The sequence below is a fragment of the Dermacentor andersoni genome, chromosome 3 (genome assembly GCF_023375885.2).
Source record: "Dermacentor andersoni chromosome 3, qqDerAnde1_hic_scaffold, whole genome shotgun sequence".
NCBI lineage: Eukaryota > Metazoa > Arthropoda > Arachnida > Ixodida > Ixodidae > Dermacentor > Dermacentor andersoni.
Window position 1 is genome coordinate 24,426,570 of NC_092816.1, and position 23,735 is coordinate 24,450,304.

Consider the following 23,735-nt stretch of genomic DNA (forward strand, 5'->3'; position numbering starts at 1 on the left):
TGCTTCGTGCGTATAGCAAACAACCTCTCCCTCTTCCCTACTCTTTCGCTACAGTGGAGTGCGCAGTGGCAACGACTGCGCCGACCTTGGGCGCGAGGTGACCAGCGTCGATGTTCCACAGAACGCGCAGTACATCGACCAAGAGCTGAGAAAATGCACGACAAGGTCGAGCGCGCAAAAGAAAAACCAATAATAAATGTGAGAGCGCTCTGCGAGATAAATACGGCAACACTGGAATGAATAATGAGGTCTATCACTCTTCCAATGACAAAGTAGTAAAGAAAGGAGTGTTTTTCCGTAGTCGCGAGACGCACCCGAAACGAATAATGCGCCTGTTCGAGCCAACAAGAGGTAGCCATGGTAATTTTCCGGTAGGGCATGTGAATACGCGTGCAGAAAAAAAAAAAAGGAAGCGTAACTTATCTCACGATGACTGTCGACGGTAATGCGTTTATCTTTGAATCAGTTTAACGACACACGCATTGCGACCGTCTAAACGAGTTACGTATGAGACGTGTACTGCAGCGGGATTCCTCTTTCGCGCTTCCCTGAGAACACTAGGCGCTATCTAGCGCCGACGCCGCGAAGCCTGCGCGTGGCCTCCAAAACGCATGGCTGACGGTCTGTCGAACGCTGATAAACGCACCTGGCGGCAAACGGGGGCCTCTCTCGCGCCAATTTCCGGACACGCTGCGCCATCTAGTGACACTGCCCAGAAGTCCGCGCGGGGCCTCCGAGACGAAAAGCGCAGCGCGCTGGTGCATACGAACGCTGAGAATAGTTCCCTCGCTTATCCGAACACTCAGTGTCGCATACTCACTGACCAAAGTTGGCGTGAGGTTCATTTAGGAGCGGCACATACTCAGTGTATTCGTGGCACAGCTCGCTAAAGCGTTGGCGTCAAAGGTGTTCAGTGAAAGCTGCATATAACCAGTGCACTTGTGGTGTGGCCTGCTAATGCATCGGGCTGCTTGACCTTAAGGAACGCTTGTGACGTGGGTTCGATTCCGCTGAGCATCGGAGAAATTTAATGTATCTCGTTCGTCAGTCAAGAGCGGCAAACGCCTACTGGCCCAGTGACCCAAGTAGGCATCACAGAGCTTCATTGAAGTTCAGCACAGACCAGCACATGCCCAGTTCTCGACGTCGGCGCCAAAGAGCTTCATTGAACTGCGGCACCTACCCAGACCGACATCTACAGTGACCCATGTACGCGTGAAAGAGGTCCGTTGAAGAGCTGCGCATATGTACACAGTGACGCAAGTTGATCCGATGGTTGGTTTTGAAGCCCGATGCCCTTACAGTTCAAATAATGATTACGCAGGTGGTAAAACGGTTAGATAGATAGATAGATAGCCTCCGGAAAGCACGTGAAGTACCGTAACGATACTAACGCTTTAAAAAGAAGACCTTCAATCGTTCTACAGGTCAGTACGAGGCAGGGCTATTCAGTGAAGTTAATTTGGATAGTTCCCGTGCGTTGCAATCTGTTCTCAGACGAAAGATTGGAAAAGCGTGTGGGTCTACCGATAGTCGCGGCCCACATAGTAGGTCGACACAGATAACCTTAGTTATCTGTGTCGAACTCTGAAAAGTGCCACTTTTCCACCAAAGCATCAACGGAAAATATATGTGTGAATAGCTTCGAACCACCGCGAAAGCTCAGTAGCTATGCCGTTCTCTTGCTGAGTGCTAAATCACAGGTCTGATTCCCGACTGTCATCGACACATTCCGATGGGGGTGTAAATCAAAGACACTCGTGTACTTAGATTTAGGTGCGGGCCAAACATTGAAATGAGTCCCAGGACGTGTTTTTATGACTTTCGTATGACTTTCCTTACCCTTCAATGCACTTCAAAAAAAAATTATTGTTATGGTGTTTTACTTGCCAAAACCACTTTCTGATTATGGAGGTAGTAGAGGTTGAAGGCATGGAACCCCGAAGAACTTACCGCTGAAACAGGGTGGCTTTTCAGCCATCGCCACAAGCAACAATAGTCTACGCAGGCATCCTCCCTTCTCGTACATGAATCGCTCCGTGCAAAATCAAGCGCCTGCACCGACAATACCCAGCAGTCCGACCTACACCGCCCATGCGCCCCACGGCAACCACAACTTTAGAAGAACGGTATCGAGGTCGTCATTCGCCCAAGAGATAGTCTCAACGTGTCCAAACTAGGAGACGCGCAGATACGCGACTAAATACTACAGATCTCGTGCCTTACCACGAAAGAAGCAGAGTACGTCAAATACTGCTCATACATGGATAATAACGTCATTGTAGTTAGCACGCCAGCTATGTATAACGCCGAAAAATACTACCACATCTACAGTCTCCCCATCGGAGCAGTCTGCTACGCTGCCACAGCATACGCCCCACTGCCGGAGAACACAGCCAAATGAGTTATAATATCCCTTCATATAACATGGAAGAAGACCTTGCCAAGAGTCTCATTTACCAGGTGAACCCTACAATTCAGCAGGTCCGACGCATGGGCAATAATAATTGAGTGCTCATCGTATTCGACGGAAAGCAAGCAAGTACCGTATCATGTCCACTACTGTGGAGCAGAATACAGATGTTACCTACAAAAGAGCGCATCGAGGTCTGCGACATATGCGGCACCATCGGCCACAGGGCCGATGTATGCCCCACTCCGACCGAGAAGAAATGCAAGAGCTGTGACACAGTTAATCTGCCGGCTGATCACCCCTGTCGCCCTTACTGCGCGCTCTGCAGCAGGGACCAACCGGCTGGCGATAAGGCCTGCCATCGGCGCTTCTAGACACCACACCTCCTAATCCAACGACGATGGGAACACCTACGACTGCAATAACAAGGAGCGGACCAGCATACTGGCTCATCGACTTCTGCAAATGGAGATTCAGCTCTGCCAACACTGAAGTCGGTGCCCCAACCGCAGGCTACCGAACGCAGCAACTCATGAGGACGCAGTCGGTCTCATGGACGTAGCCGCTCCTGAGATCGCAGTCATTCACAGGGACGCAGCCACTCCTGGGGCGCACCAGATTCAACACCGATGCAGCAGCAAGGAAATGCTACCCGTAGGACGACCACAGTTAAAGTGCAAGACGCACCCCCCAAGGTAAGCTGGACCAGCGCTGTCTCCAACACAGCTCACACCACACAAGCTATAGCAACTACAGTGAGCGCGCTAAGCTCAAACCACAACTTACAGACACACAACCCAAATACTTACCACCAAATGCATTACCACCGATGTTATCGCATTACTAGAGACCGGAAAACCGGCTAAGCTGTCGGGATATGTGGCGTACACCGCAGGTTCCGATGATAACCGCAGGCCCCAAGTAATCAAACTAGTTAAGCGAAATATTCTGTTACTGAGCATGACACAGACATTGATACAGCAGCCCACACTCTTCTGCAGATCTTCCCGTCTGCAAGGCGCACGGAACAGAGCCTCTTCGTCTTCAATGTATACAGCAGCCCCATACAACAACATAGGTTTCTACGACTCTTCACCAAAGAAAATCAAGTAGCTAGCGGAGCCCCCTGCTCATCGTAGGGGACCTACACGCCTCTGCGGTGGCATAGGGATACCCGGTGGGCCGCCGAAAGGGAAGACAACTATGGCTGGACGGACAGAACCTCGGTCTTACTTTTGTCACGGATCCAACTTGTGCCGCTCGTATGGGGAACAACGTTAGCAGAGACACTACTCCGGACCTAACATTCGCAAGACGAATTCCACAGGCAGACTGGATTAACCCACAAGACAACTTGGGTAGGGACCACTATTTAATCCAAACCACAGCTCGAGCGTGTCCGCGAAAGCCCAAGGGCCGTCAACTCCGCATCACGAATTGGGACACTTTCCGGCAGGCCATAGCACTCACCCTTTTTCCGGTACACAACCCCCTTTGGAAGATTTGGTCACATCCTTGCTGCAAGACGTGAGTGAAGCCACAAAATTGGTGCCAGAGGAAGCCGATCTGCAGGAGGCAGATAACAAGTTACTGCATATGCGGGAAGCTCTCGCCAGTCTGCAACGCAGATACAAACACAACAGCTCAGCCGAAATCTCAGGAAGCGTATTACCACTCTCACCTTTCCCATCGAAGACTGTGCACAACAACTTACTAATCAAAATTGGCACAGCACATGCGACAGCCTGGAGCGTCAACCAAACCTGTCTAAAACGTGGAATATCCTCCATAGCCTCCCCGATTCGGCCGTCGGCAAGAGAACACAACAGCACTACTTGAAAAGGATAATTCACGCCCATCCGGGCATGGACGCACACCTTCTTCAATAGCTGATAGACTGTTGCGTAAGACCACAACCTACTACACCCTCTCCAGCATACACTGGCAACGCTGACGACCACCTGGACCCGCCCATACAAGTAGCAGAAGTACTTGAAGCCATCCTCGCACTCCGTCCTAACTCTGCCCTGGGACCTGATGGCATTACGAATAAAATGCTTCGCAACCTAGATGAGGACTCTATAATATCCCTCACGGCTTATTTTAACGCGTACTGGGAAACTGAACACCTCCCCTCACAATGAAAAGAAGCTAAAAACACATTATGATTTCCAAACCCGGGAAGCGCCTCCTACTCGAAAACCTCCGCCCTGTCTCCCTTAGTTCATGTGTCGGAAAGGTCCTCAAATACGTCATCCTCACACGCTGACACAAACATATGAACGACAACGATCTCTTCCCCAATACCATGGTTGGCTTCCGCGCAAAACTTTCTGCTCAAGATATCATGATTCAGCTCAAGCACCAAATTATCGACGGCGATAAAAGGTCCAGGCTGGACACCAGAGCCATCTTGGGTCTAGGCCTAAGGAAGGCCTTCGATAACGTCACGCATGAGACCATACTGACAAAACTGACACAACTACAGGTTGGACACCGAACATATAACAACGTCAAGAATTTTCTTACAGGTTGCACGACCGCCATCACCATAGGAGGGCTGCAATCGCCAATTATTGACTTCGGCAGCGAAGGTACGCCTCAAGGATTGCTTCTTTCCCCTTTTCTGTTTAACGTGGCCTTGCTCGGACTACCACCTGCATTAGCCTGCATCTCTAACCTCAAGTATAGCCTCTACCCAGACGACATTACCCTGTGAGTCCCCGGGGGCCGTGGCGGGGACATCTGATACACGCTGCAGCAAGCCATCAACGCGGTTGTTGCGCATGTAGAACCGCGCTGCCTGGAGTGCACCCCACAGAAATCGGAGCTCCTTCTATGAAAACCTAATTGGGAAGGTTGACGGCCAGACCCTCACCACCCCTTCCCCCCCCCCGAGATACAACTCCACATGCATCAGCAACGCATACCTACAGTACCTAGCATCCGTATCCTTTGCTTACACATCCAACAAAACGGCAGAAACACGGAGATACCTAAGCATTTAGATACTCGTGTACACCAAACCACTCGCGTCATGCACGCATCGCAAATCTACATTATGGCATGAAAGAAAACAACCTGATACACTTGGTAACCACCTACGCCATGAGCAGAATCACCTATGTCGCCCGTTACCTTAGCATCAGTGCAACTGCCAAGCTCAAACTCAATACCATAATCAAGAGGGCCAATAAACAAGCCCTACATCTTCCCATTTCCACCTCTAACGAGAAACTGGACACCTTCGGCATTCACAACACCATAGACGAGCTTATTGGACCTCAGCGTATTAACCAATACGAACGACTCGCCTGTTCCACCAGAGCCAGGCGCATTCTAGGCACCCTAGCCATAACGTACACCACCAAATTCGGACCAGAAGTACCCGTCCCTCCGAACATTCGCGCTCAGCTGATTATCCCGCCCATACCTTGCAATACACATCGTGAACAGAGCCAGGAGCGACGTGCAGACAGAGCTAAACGACTACAAAGGCGCTATGATCAAGCCGCAGACGTAGCCTATGTGGACACAGCGGAATACTTCAAACAGAACGCCATGGCGGTCGCCGTAGTCGCGGGCTCGCAGTACCCTATCACCGCGACCAAATCAATACCCACCACTATACATGAAGAAGGAGAAGAAAACGGCCACCGCTTTGGTCTACGCCTCTACCAATGCACACTGCATCGTCAGCGATTCCAAAAAGGCCATTCGCAACTACACAAGACGACTGATAGATAAGCCCCAGCAAGATAAAATAAGTTGCAAAATAAGCCCCACCCATCTTTTACTACGCAATGATATTCTAGAGAACTAAGTTTAAGCGTAACGCTGGTAGTATAACCAACCCCCCCCCCCCCCCCCCCCCCCGCAAGGCGAATGCTAGTTTCGGTTTCAAGGAACATGCGCGCTCCAAGCGGTTGCCGGATATCCTGACTTATATATTTTAAATTTCTCTTTTTCTGAATTTTAAATCAGTCGAAGCATGCACTCGAAGAACTGTTTACACCCTTTGAGTCGTATCTTGCCACTCGACAATAAACGTCATCTGTCTTGTCCGCATTTCCTTTCTTTACACTCTAAGAAGAGTCTACACCCTTTGGAGTGCCCCTTCTGCCACACAACGATAATCGTCATCTGCCTCTATGCGTTTCCTTTCTTTAACGCTGCGAGCCCGGTACTTTCCAGTAACGAACGGCATGCGCGTTATCAGCATGACATAGCACTGCCGACAAGAAAGTAGCGGGCGCGGCGTTTTCAAGAAAGGAAACGCAGCAAGGCAGATGACGATTATCGTTGTGTGGCAGATGTACCCCCAAAAGGGTGTAAACTTTCTTTAGAGTGCGGGAAGTGGTTGACTTCGTGTGTCCGTCGAGCTTACCACCGCTCACTCTTGCCACTCGCTCAGCGATATCAAAAGTCGGATCGGACTTGGTCATCTGCTTCCGTTGTCATCCCAGGTGTGAAGATGGGAAAGATAAGAAAGGGAAGCTCGATCAGGCGTGCAACGAACAGAAGACGCAGGGAAGCCCGTCAACCAAGGATTAGACGAAAATGGCTAAAACAAGGCATCACATGTGTTGCGTGGTTCTGTGCTGTTCTAACACTGGGAATTCCAGTTCTGCGAAGTTTTTCAAGTTTCCTAATGACAGCTGGTAAGCACAAGTATTTCACTTTATTTTCTGAGCAGGTATTCCTATTGCATGAGTAAACTAGTTCTGTGCAAGCCTCAGTGGACTGACAAAGGAGCGCTGTCGCTCGACCAATTCGTCATGACGAGAGCACATCTGCATGCTGTCGGTGAAATACTTGTACTGAAGGGCTTGAGGGCGTGTTTGTTGGGCTGTACATTTTGTGCACTCTTGTCGATACTTCCAGCCAAGGCTAAAGTAAAAAAAAAAAAAAACGCTGTGATGCTTTATCAAGTCTCAAGAGCAATAACGGCAAAAGGATGCACGCACGTAATTCCTTGTTACGTTTAATGCACCATTACTAAGATATCGTATTGATGAATGTTGAAGTTCTCTATTTTATCTGAATTTTGGAGCGTAGACGCCCCCCCCCCTCCCCCACCATACGCTCTGTTACATTGCTTTAGGCACAGCTTCGGTGTTTGAAAGCTTTTGAGCTCGTGTATTGTAGACCAGGCGCAATGTTGTTTGTGTTGCCAACAAAAATCTATTTAATAATACCAGTTATACTAGCATAGAGTATTTAATGCTAGTTAAGTGTGAACTGGTAATCTTCATTGCGATAACGAGTGCTAGTAAGTGTTTTTCTTCTGGGGGGGGGGGGGGGGTGCGGTTCTTTTGTGGGACTGTTGGTTCCTTGCGTTGCGGTTGTGTCAAAACCGTGTCCTAATTGTACAAATTAAAGAATAACAGTAAAGATAAAAAGGCATGTACATTAGACTCAATAAAAGTTCCATATGCATGCGAAGAGCACAGTTTTAACATATACAAACTCAAGTAAATTTATGCGTATAGGATAAGCAAGTGAAATTTATCACATTCAAAAACGTTCCATCATTGCCTGTATGACAGTACGACGTAATTACTCGTACATGTCTCAAGTTGATGTAATTGCATAGCCACGTTGTTGCTCAGGGTTTGTAAAATAATAGTTTGTTCTATGTTGCTTTATTGTCAAATTCCTGATTGTGGTGTTATTCAGATTGCGGAGCAGACATGAGGTTTTATTAATTAACGCGAGTGTTTAATAGGACGATTCTCCTTGCTAGCTTGATTTTTTTGTGTTGTTGAAAATTACGAACGTCTTTTCTTTTAACGCACGGTTTATTCGCTGATTAATGTGTGTGTTGCACGTGAGGTATGTCTCTGGCAGTCTGGGACGACAACTGCTCGACGTTGACCACGTTGAGTTCAGTGTCGCGGAGACGTGAGAATAGAAGGTGTCAGACCTCCTCACACACTGCGCAAGTTTGGTCGGCGAACATAATCTGTTTCACACACACTTGTAGGAGGGCTCTTGCTTTCAGGTTGCGAAATAGCCTTCCTTTAGACTTTGAAGGGCTGTTAGGACCAAATGTAATGTTGAAATCGCCAATTTTATTTCATGTGGAGTTAGAACGTTTCAGTATATGTTGTTTTCTAAGCGTTTTACACGAGGAAATGAGTAGCCTCCATTTTTTTTTTAACTGCGTCTTAGTATAGTCGGCTCTGATCATGTCTAGGTTCGCTTTGTTCAGCTGTTACTAGAGAGAGAGAGCGAGATGCTTCAATGAGAGAAACGTGGGCAGGTTAACCTGGGTGGTTTGACTAACAGTTACTAAATAAACAAACACTCCGCCAGGTGTCATGTCAAACCTGGTATAAGCTCACGCCAGGCTCCACAGTTAACTGCATCTGGTCAATTATACCCCGATTGTTGCTACTTTCAGACTTCATTAAAAATAATCATTACTGTGGAAGCTTCAGTGCGCAGTGCTCGTACATCTGAAGCAGTAGTATTGTTCTGTCAGATATCGAAGTTTTATACGAACCTTAGAAGGCAGTGGAATATTCTGGAAATATAATGTGCAAACTTGGTGGCGCCCTCGCCGTGCCAAGAAAGTGAAACGCTAAGCAAGGTAGCAGCGTCGAAGCCGAGAACACATGTTCTTGACACTTCGAAAATAAGTTGTTAGACTGAAGGGTTTCCACGAAATGGCGTCCTTGTGTACTTTCAAAAGATTTAGTTTTACCTCTCAGATACTCTATGGCTTTCGTTACAGTTCTCGGTGTCGGAAATTTAGAGAGACCGCTAAGGAGAAGCGCATGTACCTGGAGTGGAGAGGCAAAACAGGGTGTCCCTCCAGTATATTCGCAGATGCAAGTGACAGATACAGACATAAACAGGATACTGCACAAACGCCGAACGTTCTAGCAATTTGTCCCCAAATAGAAAGAAATGAATCACTGGAATGACAGCAATATTTCTGTGAATTAAATAAACAAACAAGAACAAGGCAACCTTCTAGGGCTGCTATATATATATATATATCGACAGGAAAGGAGCAGCAAGGAACAGGCTCGAAACTGTCGCCGAAAGGGGCACACTGTGAAACCTGCTTATCTTTCAGGAAGGACGGGAGAGAAACGTTGATAAACAAGATATAAAGGAGGAAAGAATAAGCAGAGGAAAGCTCAAGAGACCCACAGGCGCCGCAGCACCTTAATTTATGTTTGCCGCTGAGAGTGAAAATGAACTGCCCGCACGTGACTCACTGTGCAAGAGCGCTCCTTCGCGAAGGAGCGCTCTGTGAAGTCCGGAAACTTGAAGAAAAAATTTTCAGCATTTTTTGAAGCACTGTTTGAAGCATGATTTGCAAGTACGAATTTGCAATTCCCACGACTCCACCTGGCGTTCCCAAGACAAATAAGTGCCCTCTCAGAACAAATGCAGGACTATTTTCCTAGATACGTTGTATTAAGTGATCTACAAATGAAACTGAAAGCGAATCTAGAAACTGCATGAGTGAAATGCGCAAAGGCGGAAACATGATGATTGTTCTTGAACACGCCACCAGAACCTGCCTGTTACTCGGGTGCTTGCATTAAAGACGCAGTTGTGATTAGTATTCAAGCGAAGTGAAAGCAGCGATGAAAAGACATGCGAAAATACGAGCATATAAAAATATGTAGTCGCAAGAACTACAGACAAATACGGTTGCGCATACTCCTGGGAGAGTATACCCCATGCTGGAAAAGGCGAGCAAATAAATTAGTAATAGCCAAGGCATCAGTGAGTCGTCTGTATAAGTGAAAATGATTGGGTGACTACGCGCAACAAGAGTGCTGTGAATTAAAAAAAGAGAGAACGTAATTCGAAAACCGGGATAGTAAGTGAGTGCACCTGGGACGAATGCTCAGAGGCTTACAAGAGACTCGAATGAAAAATGGCATTTCCGAGTTGGTTCCGCGAACAAAATCGAGCGAGCAACGCCCGCTTCACAAGAGAATAAATGGGCTAAAGGGATGTGTTAAATCAAGCCAGTAAATAAATGGACAAAAGAATGTACTTCTTCGCGCGCTGCTAAACACTGATACCAGCGTTGTAGGAACGGCTTGCACCGCCGTACATGTCGCGAGTGACATATTGCGGGTATAAGTAGCAGAGGCTGTAGAAATCCTTGTATATTCAAACTGAACATTGAAAGAAGTCGGCTAGGAGCTTGAAATGGGTCGCTGGAAGTTTCGATAGCAAATGCATCAAAGCTTCTTGCACAAGAACACCATCATTAAGATGCGTTCCAAAGCTCTGATTCGTCAGCACTGACGGGATGTGCAATATAGCGGGTCATTAAAACGTTTTAACTAGCGAGTGGTTACAATGCAGTAGTTTCATATTTTATGACAACCCGTCTGATCATAGCATGCGACAGTGCTAACCCTAGAAGGATGAAATACCGTTTCGTTCCTGATGACCCTAGATGCGTGGAATGGTAATATCACGTGTCTCTTGCGTACGACTTGATTAATGTATACAACGCCAAGATTCATAAAAGAAAAAAAAACCAGTTAAAGGAAAAAGCAGACCGCGAGCACCCACTCGCCCAAGAGCAAGTTATCTTGTCTTGCGTGGTATCGACCAGTTACTGCTCTGAACACATAAAAATGAAAGTCTCACATTGTCCTGCCGAGACGTTATATATAGAACTCGCACTAGAAAATCATGTATTTCAACTGTTTGACACTTCCTCGGAAGTCCACAGTTAGCATCTGGGCCCTGAATGTGTGGTCCTCATGAGATTACGTCTTCCTCCGATGATGGCGATTTAGAGCGCTAAATTTCTGCCAATCGAAAGTGCTTACCATATATTAGTTCCCCGCAATAAGGCCCATCTACGGATTATATTTGCGGGACCGAATCCCTGCCACGGCGGCCGCATTTCGATGGGGGCGGAATGCGGAAACGCCCGTGTACTTAGGTTTACGTGAACGTTAAAGAGCTCTAGGTGGTTCAAATTATTGTGGAGCCCCGCACTACGGCGTGCCTCATAATAATATCGTGGTTTTGGAACCTAAAACAACATAATAACATAATGTAATTAATTTAATTTTTACGAAACATATGCGCTACCAGGTCGGTTTAGCGCTGCCGGGTCGTTTGCATTGTCTCCACTTCTTGCTCCCGATTAGTTGGTTATTCATTTATAAAAGGGAATATGCGATGAACGTATGCCTGGCCGTCGGCCAGGTAAACATCTTCATCTTTATACAAAGACAGCAGCTCTCTATATTTCTAGCGCTTCAGCTAGTTGTTATTTCACAGGCAAGGTATCGGGGCCACAGAATTAAATTTTTTAAAGCACTGTGTGTGTGTGAGCTAAATAACTGAAAATATAATGTAATAAAATGGCAGGGACAAAAACTAGCGCACAGCCATTATCGAGTGCTTTTGGTGTTAACCTCTTGTTGTCCGAAACGCAGAGAAGCGCGTGGTATTAATTTGAAAGAATACAGGAGCAGAACCCACTTTGTTGGCGAGGTGGTCATTGTTTATTTTGTCTCCGCAGAGTCAACGAGCTAAAGCGCATTGTCTGTTTACGCGAGTTGTGTTTCAAGAAAAAACGATTTGTCTCGTCTGTTCAAAGCAGCACTGGGGAATTTTGCTCGATGAAAAAATTACTTCCAGCTTGCTTTCGCTGCCGCTAATCACATTTTATAACTGAACGTCTACAACTTCAACTACATATAAGTGCAAAATATCGTCACTCCCTCACTGAATTTCAATGTGGCTTCAGTGAATTTTTCAAAATTTCAATTTGATTTATTAAATTGCTATAGCTTCATAAATTAGGTATTAACTATTAGAGGCACCGTGGTGGACGGCTGCCCATTATTTTCGACACTGTGGGCTCCTCTAACGTGCGCCTAAAAGCTCCCTGGAATTTTCGCTCCCTGCCTGCGTTGAAATGGCTTTGGCCAGGAAGCGAGCCAGAAAACTAGTGGGTCGTGCTGAGGCAAAATGTCGCAGCCACAGAGCCACAACACTTTGGTCGTAGTGACCTGTGACGTCACCGCTATGACGTCGCTTTTCACCAAGGATAGACAGTCCCGTTTGTGGTCTCAGATAATCTTTATCTTTCTGTATTAGCTGCCAAGGCAAAACAGACAGTACGCACTTTAATTTTTCTATATTCTTCTGATTATTGCGCCACCATTATTATATCTTTAAGCAAGAAGCAGGCTATTCAGACCACCTTTACAGCGAGAGAGAGGAATATTAGGAACATTAAAGAAGATATCCAGTTTGATAGTGTACGCTAATAGGGGGTGAAGTACTACAAAAATGGAGATATGAAGAGATAGAAATCAAAGAATAGGTCTTTATACGCGAGCACGTATAGGCAAGGACATTGTGCAGTTATGGAGCCACCTATATAGAACCTCACGCGGTCCGTAGCTCTACTCAAAAAAGAAAAGAAGTAATATGCATCGTTGTGAGAATTCGCGTGAACGGAGTCCTGAAACTTTTCAAAAGAACACTGCTGACATGATGCATTATGCATCATAAAACTGCGATGACCTTTTGTAATGGGGCCCCTGCTAGCTCATGCATCCGACTCAAGTCAGAGTAAGTGAGGTGGGAAGTTTGTGCGACAAGCTATAACTTGTTGCGATACCACGTGCGCATTTTCTAACGAGCAATGCATATTCTATGCAACTATTTGCAGTTATATGCATAATATCTGGTGAACAACGATTGCTAACATAAACAATGGTTTCGTTTTCTTTCTTGTGTGGTAAAAAAATGGTATATTGGCATCACTCTCCATGATCGTGGAAATCCGGTTTGTAGACCTTTCAGGAAAAGAAAAAAAAGAAAAGAAACAAAACCGTGGATATCACTGGCGAACAAGTGTGTCAATAGATATTATGCTCTAGAAGTAGAATCGAGCTACGATGTCGACAAGGTGCACGGGTTGCAGTTATCTTGCATTCTGTCTTTGCGTTATACCAACGTTCACCAAGCTGCTCGGTTATCTGTTCAGATGTAGATTATAGGTTGTCCACGTAACCTTTCGCGCGGTATAACCACCTGGAGAGCTTATGCCCTGTTTTAGAGCGCAGCTCTTAGGCGCCCGTTCCTGCGTTGAGCGTCGTCGTCCTTCGGCATCGGCGGTGTCCGTCGGCGTAACAGAGTGAACGAGCACGGCGAAGGATGAAAGAGCGAATACGGAACCCAGCGGGAGAAGAAACACTACGATAGAGAAGAGAGCGTGAGGAGCAAAATGGATGAGCACGGTATTGTGAAAGCGTGTGACTCTCGCGGAACTATAGAAACGATTGCAAACATCCTATGTCTCTGTCCTTGACACAGCTTGAAACATTCCGGACAGCGTCGAAGCGGTGGGATTCTAGACCATTTTCGGAAATAAAGATCCTTGGGCCATGGCCCTACGCGTCGATGGCGCAGAAAACCAGGAAAGCGTTGTTGCAGTACGTCAAGACGACAGGTCTTGGCAACCATGTGTAGACTCGGTGCGAACCTTAAAATGTTCGCGAAACTGTGCTCTCTCTCTTCATCCCCATACCCCCTTCTCCCAGTGCAGTGTAGCAAACCGGACGTGCGTCTGGTTAACCTCCCTGCCTTTTCGGTCTTCTATTTCTCTCTCTCTCTCTCTCTTTGACATGCGAAACGAAAACACCTGTACAGCTGCGCTCAAATTTCGCATTAGGGAGCATCATAAATCGTCAGTGAATTTTTTCTCCCTGATTGTTCGTTTGCATCAAAGCCATATTGCAATTTATCAGTCATGAAGTCGTGAAGCGTTGTCAGCAAAGCAGCGGTACATTTGTATTAGAAACCTGCAGCAATATGCAAGTAATTTATTATAGAAACGAGCCTAAAGAAGAAAGTTTGTTTTTGAGTAAAAAACAACACAGCGACACACACTACACAAGCTCCGAATTTGGTGTGGTTGGAGCGCGAAGAAATTAATTATACGTTGCAGCTTGGCGTGAAAATAATTTCGCAGCGTTCGCTGCACTGGACTCTCAACCATCCCGGGGGGCGCATTTCAATGGGAGCGAAACGCGAAAATACTCGTTTACTTAGATTAGGTGAAGTTAAAGAACCCCAAGTGGTCCAAATTATTCCGGAGCCCATCACTACGGCGTGCCTCATAATAAGATCGCGGTACTGGCACATAAAAACCTAATTAAAAAAGACTTCCTAATATGGCCTGTGGAATGCCCTACTGGGATGCAAAATAAAAGTCAACTACGAGAAGAAAGAACAGCAATAAAGATATAGGCCTAGTGGGGGAGGTGGAGGTCTGGCGAAAAACCACGTTATCTTGACTTCCTACCATTCTGCTGCCTCGCTGCTTTCTGCAGCGTCGAACAGCTCGGATCGTTCGCACGGCCTGGCAACTTTAATCGAAGTAACCGGCTCACTAGCCGCACAGCAGCCAGTCACGCATGGCAGCTTTTGCTTTCTTTCGGCAACGTTGTCATCTGCCCGCCACCGCTTCCTTTGTTTGACGGCCCGGTGGCGCACATTGAAGCCCATTGAACACCGCCTATACCAAGAAAGTTCGAGGAACCCTTTCACGCCTCTGCGCGTTCCTCCTCAGCAAAGATGCCTGTTTCAGACTATTAGGCTCCGTCAACTTCCTTTTTTTTCTGGGAGGCTGACGCAAAAGCCGAACAGACCGGAACGCCGCACTGCTTTGGGATCACCCACGCATGAACACCCCTGAGGAAGAAAGACAAAACAATAGTTAGATACGCCAGGCTGCCGAGTATCATGGAATCTGCCCATGCACTCCTTTTCGTGGCCAAGTTGAACTATAGCGCGATGGCACAGAGCTCAAAGAAGAGAGACACAGATTATTGTTGTGCAAAGTAATGATGCATTATAAAGTGTATACGCACCTAATTAGTATAGTAGTTGTAGTGGTAACTGGTTATTTACTTAAATGAATAGATAAACAAAAAGGAAAGGAAGAAAAAATTGCTACTGAACGCAGTAACTGTCTAGCGCAGTCTGCTGGCAGCTGAACAACGGTGAGCAGGGGAGAGGGGAACGGAGGGGTTTGAGTAAAAGGACAGGAAAGGAGGATAAAGTAAAGGAGACCTATTTACAGAGGTACAACAAAGCGAATCCGTAAAAAAAAAAAAAAAAAAACATTCATATTTAGCTTGTGGAGTGACTTCCTCGAGAGATTTGTTACCCCCCCCCCCCCCCCCCCCACACGGGAGACCTAAATCGAGTGGCAGCATCGTTTTATTATGCAAAACATTAAACATTGATAACATTGAAAACCCATGGCGCCTTATTTGTGCAGGGCAGCAAAAGTTAGCTCACTGGCACTATTGTTCTCTCTGAGGCAGACAATGCTTATAAAAAATTGCCTGGCTAAAACGAATAATGGCATAACAGAAACAGAGACAGTGCGTAAGAAAAATAGTTGGCTAAAGTATAGCTGCCTTGATATCGATTTTTTTCTGCAATATGCTATAGGCCGCATGTAAAACCATGCACCAAGCTATAAAATTGTAGCATCCTTCGCTCATTTTTTTTATGTTCAAATAGGCAAGGCTCTTAGGTGGTCGCGTCACACAGCACACATAACTTATGCAGCCAGTAAGATGGCACAGCGGAAATAGACAAGGTAAGCAACGCAAATGACGACGTAAGCTATTTTTTGAGCACTGTCCTTCAAGCCATGTTTATCGAACGCAATACGCTATAATCCGGCGAGCTAAGCATAAGCATAAGTTGGATATGCGAAGTTTATTATCCTAATTAAAAGAAACACAGAAGAAAGATAAGATAAAATAGATAATTGTGGGTAAAAAGCTGGAGCAGAAAGAAGATCCACTTTGTTTTCGCAGATTAAATTAGTGAACAACAATACCCCAGGAAAAACATCCACCACTTCTGCAGTTTCGTGTAATCATACGTCCCCGTTTTGTGTGCCAATGAAATTGGACCAAATGAACAGAAAGAAGATTTAAAGCAAAGACAGACAGAAGAGAACAGGCACCGGCGGCCCAATGTTCTCTTCAAACATTGTCTGAAAGACAAACATTGTTTCGTATTCCTCGTAGTCGCGGACAAAGAAAAACGAAGCTACGCGTTGCTTTTCTAGGTCAGCGTTTCAGCGGAGATGCAGCGACCTCTGCCATCTTGGCAACGAACGGTGTTCTTTGATCTTCGATGTTTCTTCTTTTTATAGGCGGCTCTTCGTTTTCTGCATGTGGTTCCTCTAGCTTTTGTGATTTCGCATGTGCGCCCTTCAGGCACCTCATCAGATTCTCATAATGAATATTCTGATCTGATGACATTCCGTCTTATATTAAAATTGTTTTTATTGCTTCTTTGTGCAAAGGTGTAGTGGGTCACCATTCTGAAATAAATATTGTTCAATTACTTTTATTTCAGAAAATAAAAAGATGCCTGGAGGCGAAAGTCTCGTGGACATTGGCCTGAATAATGCTTTGCAGTAGCTTGGTCAATAAAGTCAGTGGAGGATAATTCAGCACACATTCAGAACGAAGAAAACAGATCGAGAATTCTAGTACAGAAAGAGAGGTTTTCGTCGGCATGATAAAAGAAAAATTTGGCGCACGAATAGGGCGCCCTCTACTCAACGTCACATAAAAATTTCACATTTCACATATATGCTGCCGTATACTCTTATACATAACTGTGGTACTATTGTACGCGTCACATAGCGGATTTTTAAACAAATGTCTTAAAAATTTCTTAGAGTTACACATCCAGGGAAGCTGAGATAAACAAATGATTTCATCTGGACTACCTTTAGCACGGCGACACAAAATTGAAAGAGATTCGATGTAGGAAGTAGACAATCAATCATAGAGACTAGATCAATCAATTTTCTCAGCGAAGGAACCATGCGATTAGTCCCAGCTGAAGGCTTGAAGTGCGCTATCCAAGTAACTCGTAACCGTTTCCAGAAATGACAGAAATTGACGCTGTTAATATTTCTAGCATAATGAATTACGGTCAGTCTCACGCAGAAAAGTGAAACTGAGCAGCCGAAGAGTGCAATTGTCAAGCCCTTAGTAGACGCCTACCATGAGTGAAGTGACTGCTTGAACCTCACCGTCGGCCGAACATTAAGCGAGCGTCCGTATGAAACCGCCATTGCGCTAACTTTATGCTCGCCCGGCTGTGAGTCGCGCGAGCGTAATTACTACATTGAATCTTTCAAATTCGCATTAAGAACTTTATTTTGAACAATATGATGAGAGTCCTTGATGTGCAAAGCTGTTGAAAACAGCTTGAAAGTGCCAGAGGACCCTCCATAACAGCACAATAGTCAGCGTAGAGGAAAAGAAAGTACATATTAAGGTGTATGTTCTATACAACCATCCGGACGTATTAGAATTAGGTTGCGTTTAAAAAACAGTGCGAATTAGATAATATGATAAAGTGATCAAAAAGAAAAATGCCCATTACCACTTCATACTCCAATGAAATAAACAATACATGCATTAAGAATATCACGCGCAGAATGCCACATTATCATACCGCTAAACAGGTTGTCCCACATAACTTGAGCCAAAGTTGTAAAATGAAAGGCACTCCGGACGCGAGTTGAACCAAATGCAAAATATTCGCACTGGCCGAGAGTTACTCAGGCTATTTTTTTATTTTCTCCCTAACTAAAGGATTAGTTATGTTTAATTAATCAACATTTAAGTATTGGCTGCAGACCCCAAGTGTGATACGCAAAGTTGTAGAGCACCTAGAGAAACCTCTCAATAAATTGTTTCCGTTACGATATACCTCGCGTGGTCCTTTCTTCAGCGTTCCAAAGAAAGCCCGCGAAATATGAAAAAAAAATACCACGTGACGGGGCGCTTGCGCACCGCTATTGTACTGCCCTCAAGCGTGCGATGGATCAACAAGTTCGGCTGCCGCGAGACTGGCCTGCGACAGGGCGCTATGCCTGGTGTAGGTATTTGGGCATGCGGCTCTTATCACATGACGGTGCAAATGCATGCTGCTGGCCGAGCATTTGATGTCCAAAGTCTGGACGTCAAACGGTAATAAATTATCGTGCTCGTGGAGTATGCAGTTCCGGACATTGTCGGTGAAGTCTAGGGAGTGGCCGGCAGTGGGAGACAGCACTCCATGCAGCAACACTGAAAGCTTGCAAAGAGGGTAAGGGGTGTAACCGACGATGGGGCGCATGGATACGTCAGGTTTGTGAATTCCTGTACAGTCCATATAACGCAGGGGCAGATCCACTATGACACAACAGCGCGTAGCACAAGATCTTAGCGTTTTGTGCAACGAAGTTAAATCTTCTTGTAATGGCAGTATACTTGCAACTTCTATGTCAGACCATTTTCAAGGTGAGTACAGATATATATATATATATATATATATATATATATATATATATATATATAGAGAGAGAGAGAGAGAGAGAGAGAGAAGGCAAAGGAAAGAGAGGAAGGTTTACCGGAGATTATCTCCGGTTGCCTACACTGTAGTGGGGGAGGGGCAAAGGGATGCGATAGGTGAGAGAGAGTAGGATAAAAAAAAAGAAAAAAAAAGAACTAAACACACACACGCACGTACACACGAACTGTTTCGGTGGGCACTGTCGCAAAAGCATTCCTAGTGCTACACACTGTCACCGTACAATCCTACCTCACACAGTGTACAGTCACAATCTGTCAAAAAGTCCCGTGTCCTTTAAGTACCGCAGCAGCACCTTCATAGAGGATCGCGCTGATGTTCGCGTAGGCCAGTTTCCAAGGATCTTGTTTTCTGTGGGGGTGGTGATAAACTTTATTGAAAGGGGGAAGGGTAAAGGGGGACGTGGCTGAGGGATTGGGCTCAAGTAAGGCCCTAGGGCCTGCTTGACCTTCTCCGCCCAGTCCACCAGTTCAAGCTGTCGGTCGACGTCCCCGGAACTGAGCCAGGCTGTCCAGTCAGTCTCGTTGCTGACGGGGAGATGAGAAAACGGGAGCGAGGTGCATTCCCACATTATGTGTGTGAGTGTTCCTGTTTCTGAACAGAACCTACATTGGTCGCTTTCGTTGCCCCCTGTGATTTTGGTAATGTACTTTGGGCGTGGGTATGTGTTTGTCTGAAGTCGCCGAAACGCGATCGCTTGCGTTTTATCGAGTTGCTTGGCCGGTGGTGGGAGCGCGCGACGCCTCAAGCGATACCTATGGGTTATATCATGATAAGTCTCGCAGGGTTCCTCGTGTCTCTCCTCCTCATTCACGCCGTCCGCATCCGCGGACGAGTTTCGGCGCGCGAGATCTCGAGCCAAACTGTGAGCCGACGCGTTGCCGGGCACAGCCGCGTGAGCGGGGGTCCACACGAGGGTTTTCAAGCCGCTTAGGAGGCGTCGTGTGAGGACATGGTACGCCTGTTTGGAAATTCTACCGTGGACGCAATTGCCGATGGCCTGCTTGCTGTCGCTGATGACGGTATTCGCTTCCGCATGCATGGCCATGGCAATCGCGGTTTCATCCGCTTCCACCACTCGGCCAGCCGTGATTGTTGTATGTTCTATCAATCCTCCGTTGTGATCCGCTACCACCGCGGTCATGAGGTCGCCGCGAGGGCGTCTGGCTGCGTCTGTGTAGACCACTCCATCTTGCGAGGCGTAGCGTCGCCAAATGGCTTCACTATGGGCCTGCCGATGGCCCTGATGGAACTCGGAGTCCATGTTGCGGGGTTGATGTGGGGCATAAATATGCCCCCTGGCCTTTCGCGGGATTGTCATGTACTCTGTAACCTCGGGGATAGCCTCGAGACTAAGCTTCCGGAGGACTGTGCGGCCAGCCGGGGTTAGCTAGAGACGACGGCCTTGGATTGTGTGGTGAGCGTCTAAGAGCTCCTCGATCGTTTTCTGTTTTCTGTCATTGGGCGCTTGTCCAGTTTGTCTAGGGTGGCTGAGAGAACTGCTCTTTGCCGGTTGATACGAGAGCACTGACAAAGAAGGTGCGCGATTGTTTCATTGCTCCCGCACAAGTCACAAAGTGGGCTGTTGGCCATTCCGATAAGGAAAGTGTACGCATTTGAAAATGCTACTCCAAGCCATAGAAGGACTAGAAGGGTGCAGTCACGTCGTGGAAGCTCGGGCGCAATACGGAGCTGTAAATTAGGGTCCAGGGCATGAAGGCGTGCACTTGTGAACTCAGATGAATTCCACTGATCTAATGCCAGGTCACGCGCAAGTGCGTGACTATATGGATGTGCGTGTTCACAAGTAGGAACAGCATTTTGCTGCTGCAGTCTCACGTGTTAAGCAAAGCCCTAGCATTTCTTTGTCTGCCGGGCGCACGACTATATTGGTGTTATTCTAGATCATCTTTGTGTCCTGAATACCATTCATGTCGGCCGTTTCTGCTGGAGATAGTTGCGAAATATAAGGGCCTGAACGAAGCTTCGGAAGAATGCTTATGACACGAATACGCGCCTCATTCTCACTTGGCAGGTTCGACGGGGTTCACCGCGCTCTCCACGGCACAGCCGACCTTCCTTGCGTCGTTTGCGGGCCTTGAAGTTCATCCCTAGGCTTAGGACTAGGAGTTCCGCTTGCTCCGGGCTGTGCAAAGATAAGTGGTGCACCGTTGATGCGGCGAAGTTGAGACGTAGTTCAGGGTTCTATGGTGCAAGGATTTCAAGCTTGTTTTCATGGATAGCTTCTCGTCGACGGGACTGCAGTTTAACCTTGAAGTTGGCAGGCTAGCAAAATTTTTTGGATACTGTTGCTAAAGTCGGCGGCGTGCAAAAAATGTTTCGTTCTGTTAGGTGTGGAGCGTCTACGCAAATCTCTTGAAAGCTTCGAATTCTCAAGTTTCTGACACAGTAGTTGGACCTGCTAAATGTTTTTCTTGCTAATTTTGATCCACTGGTCTTCGCTCCTTCGAAGAAGCGTAATGCAACTGCCACAGCAGGCAATGCCAAAGCGGCGCAACCAGAAGTTACTACTTGTCCGTCACGGGACGAGGGCCTACATCATATTTATGTTATTTATGACTAGGCTTCAAGATTGTCACTTAATGCTCCCTCCCAGTTTCTTTCATCCGTCAGTCCAACCCTGAAGCTTTTCCTTCTGTCTCATCTCGTCCACCACCGAGGTGTGACGCCTGCAAAACCATTGGCGCGCTCATCGCATCAGCCTTCTGAGCAACATCTTCTTGGTGCTGAGGTGCTTACAGCGTGACGATAAACATTGCCATTGCTTTCACTGCTTTGGTTGAAAAATTATCCGGTTCATATCTCAGGCACTTTGCGGTAGGTAAGTAGGTAGGCAGATTTCTGTTTCGCCTCGTTATCAAAAAAGAAAATTCAAGTGTCCGATGGTGGGATCGAACCTCTGAAGCCGAGCACAGAACTTATACCCCGATCGCATGCACGTTCCTATCGTGCCTATGCTAACTGGCTTTTTGGGATGGCGGTCGCGTTCGTCTGGTGACATAGCTTGGGCTAGAGCGCGTGCGCGCGCGCTAGTTGTCGTTCGGTCACAAGGTCACAATTCTCATGAGCGCCATTCGTGCCGGTTTCTCTCATTACTGCCTAGCGGCAGCTAACACTTTAGGACGGTGTGTTAGACTGCACGGCCTTCGAGATCGGCCCAGGTCGTAACAGAACAGTTTACAACGTCTCCTCTCGAAGTAAAAGAAGCTGTCGTAATACCGTTGCCCTCACATTATCGTCGGGCATAGTCGTCTTTCTACTGTCCTCACACACAGGCTCGCATCAAACGTAACTGTTTGATTTACACAAACAAGTTGGTCCATGTGGCAACTTTTTGAAGAAACCCAGACGGTGCTGTATCGCGAGCCATCTGTAAAATTCTGCGCTTCACACAGTGCATCGGTTCTGTATCATTATAAAACGATGCTTTCTGTGGCTCCTCTCCTCATTTTTCGGGTGCTGGCTGTGACCGTCTTGCCGATTTTACAACTTGGGCCGCTGTTTACCTATCTCTGGCCGTGTCGGGTACTGGCTGCCGGATGCTGTGTGCTGTGAGCCGGATGCTGTCTTGCACGATTTCCGTCCCGGATATAGTGCGGGCCAGCATCGGAAATAGTTCAAAGCAAGGAGGCCGGGAGTTGCAGATGATATACGCAAACGGCGACGTGCTCATTAACAGAAGCCCACTATTGTCGTGGTGACGTCACCGTCATTTCTTCATCGTTCGGGTATAATGCAGACCTGTGCATGATGTAGTAAGTCGTCATTACTTTGTCGTCACTTGGTCGTCGTCATTCGATCGTTGTCATTTCTTTGCCGTCTTGCTTTCGTGACATGCCGCCTTCGTCGTCATCAGGCCATCATTATTCTGTCATCTTCACGTCGTCCTGCAGTCGTCACCCCATAAAAATCACGCAGTTGTCTGGCATGCCGTCAACTTCATGCTGCTCTTGTCATTCTATCATGATGATGCCATGGCCCTCAGGCCATCATGGTAACATCGCCATCATTCAGCAGTCGTCACTCTCGAGGTCTTTCTGCCTGGTCACTCCCAAAAGTTTCCGAAGGAATTTAATTGGAATTAAAATAATAGCAATATTCAACTCAACTCAATTCAATTCGTTTCGTTATTTACCTTTCCATGAAAGACAGGAGCAATCAGAAAAAGCTACTACGGCGAGTAGCTTGCCCCCTCCAAATGACAGCAACGGGCAGCCCGCAGAACAAAAGCAGAGTACATAGGGAAGATGTAACAAACAAAGACGAAATGACTTGAACACAAATGCGACCTTTATATTTAACAAGCGATTTTTGCGGAATTAAACAATTTCGACAGTACATATAGAACGTATGAAACAGTTCAGCAATTAAAAAGATGAAAGAAAAAAATAATAAACCTCGGTAAAACCGAGGAAAAATCAAACGATTTGTTACAAGAACATGTCACAAACTTCTCTTGCAATCATATGTTTGCAAGGTCAGTCCAATTTTATTGTTACAATTTAGTTACCGAAGGTAACCAGTATCGAATTATTTGTTTTGCACAGTTTGTACCACAACGTGCTACGGCAACGAGATAATACAGATATAACTATAGATACATTGCGATTGTCCCATCTTTAGCAAGGTCATAGAAAAACTAACTGGAACTCGCACCACTTCATATCTGAAAAAAATTACCTCATTAACCCCGAGACGATCCAGTGTCCGTTCTGGAACGCCGAGTCTTCCAGCTCTACTCATTTTGTGAAGTTCTTAGACTCTTCCTTGAATTGCTCTTTCCTCCTTAACTGCGATGGAGATGGAATCTCACGCGCGTCCGCGGGACTCGCCAGTGCCCGCGGCGGTTGCCTCCAGGAAGCGCAACGGCACCGAGAGTGAC

At 46.6% G+C, this 23,735-nt stretch overlaps 1 long non-coding RNA gene across 1 annotated transcript in view; it reads left to right on the forward strand.

Annotated features, from left to right (window-relative positions):
• The first annotated feature begins 6,825 nt into the window (after positions 1-6,825).
• The window catches only part of LOC129387932 (uncharacterized), an 81,036-nt gene continuing 64,126 nt past the window's right edge, over positions 6,826-23,735 (forward strand). The window contains exon 1 of the long non-coding RNA XR_011892977.1: positions 6,826-7,074. This is a non-coding gene — a long non-coding RNA (uncharacterized lncRNA). The remainder of the gene's footprint in view (positions 7,075-23,735) is intronic.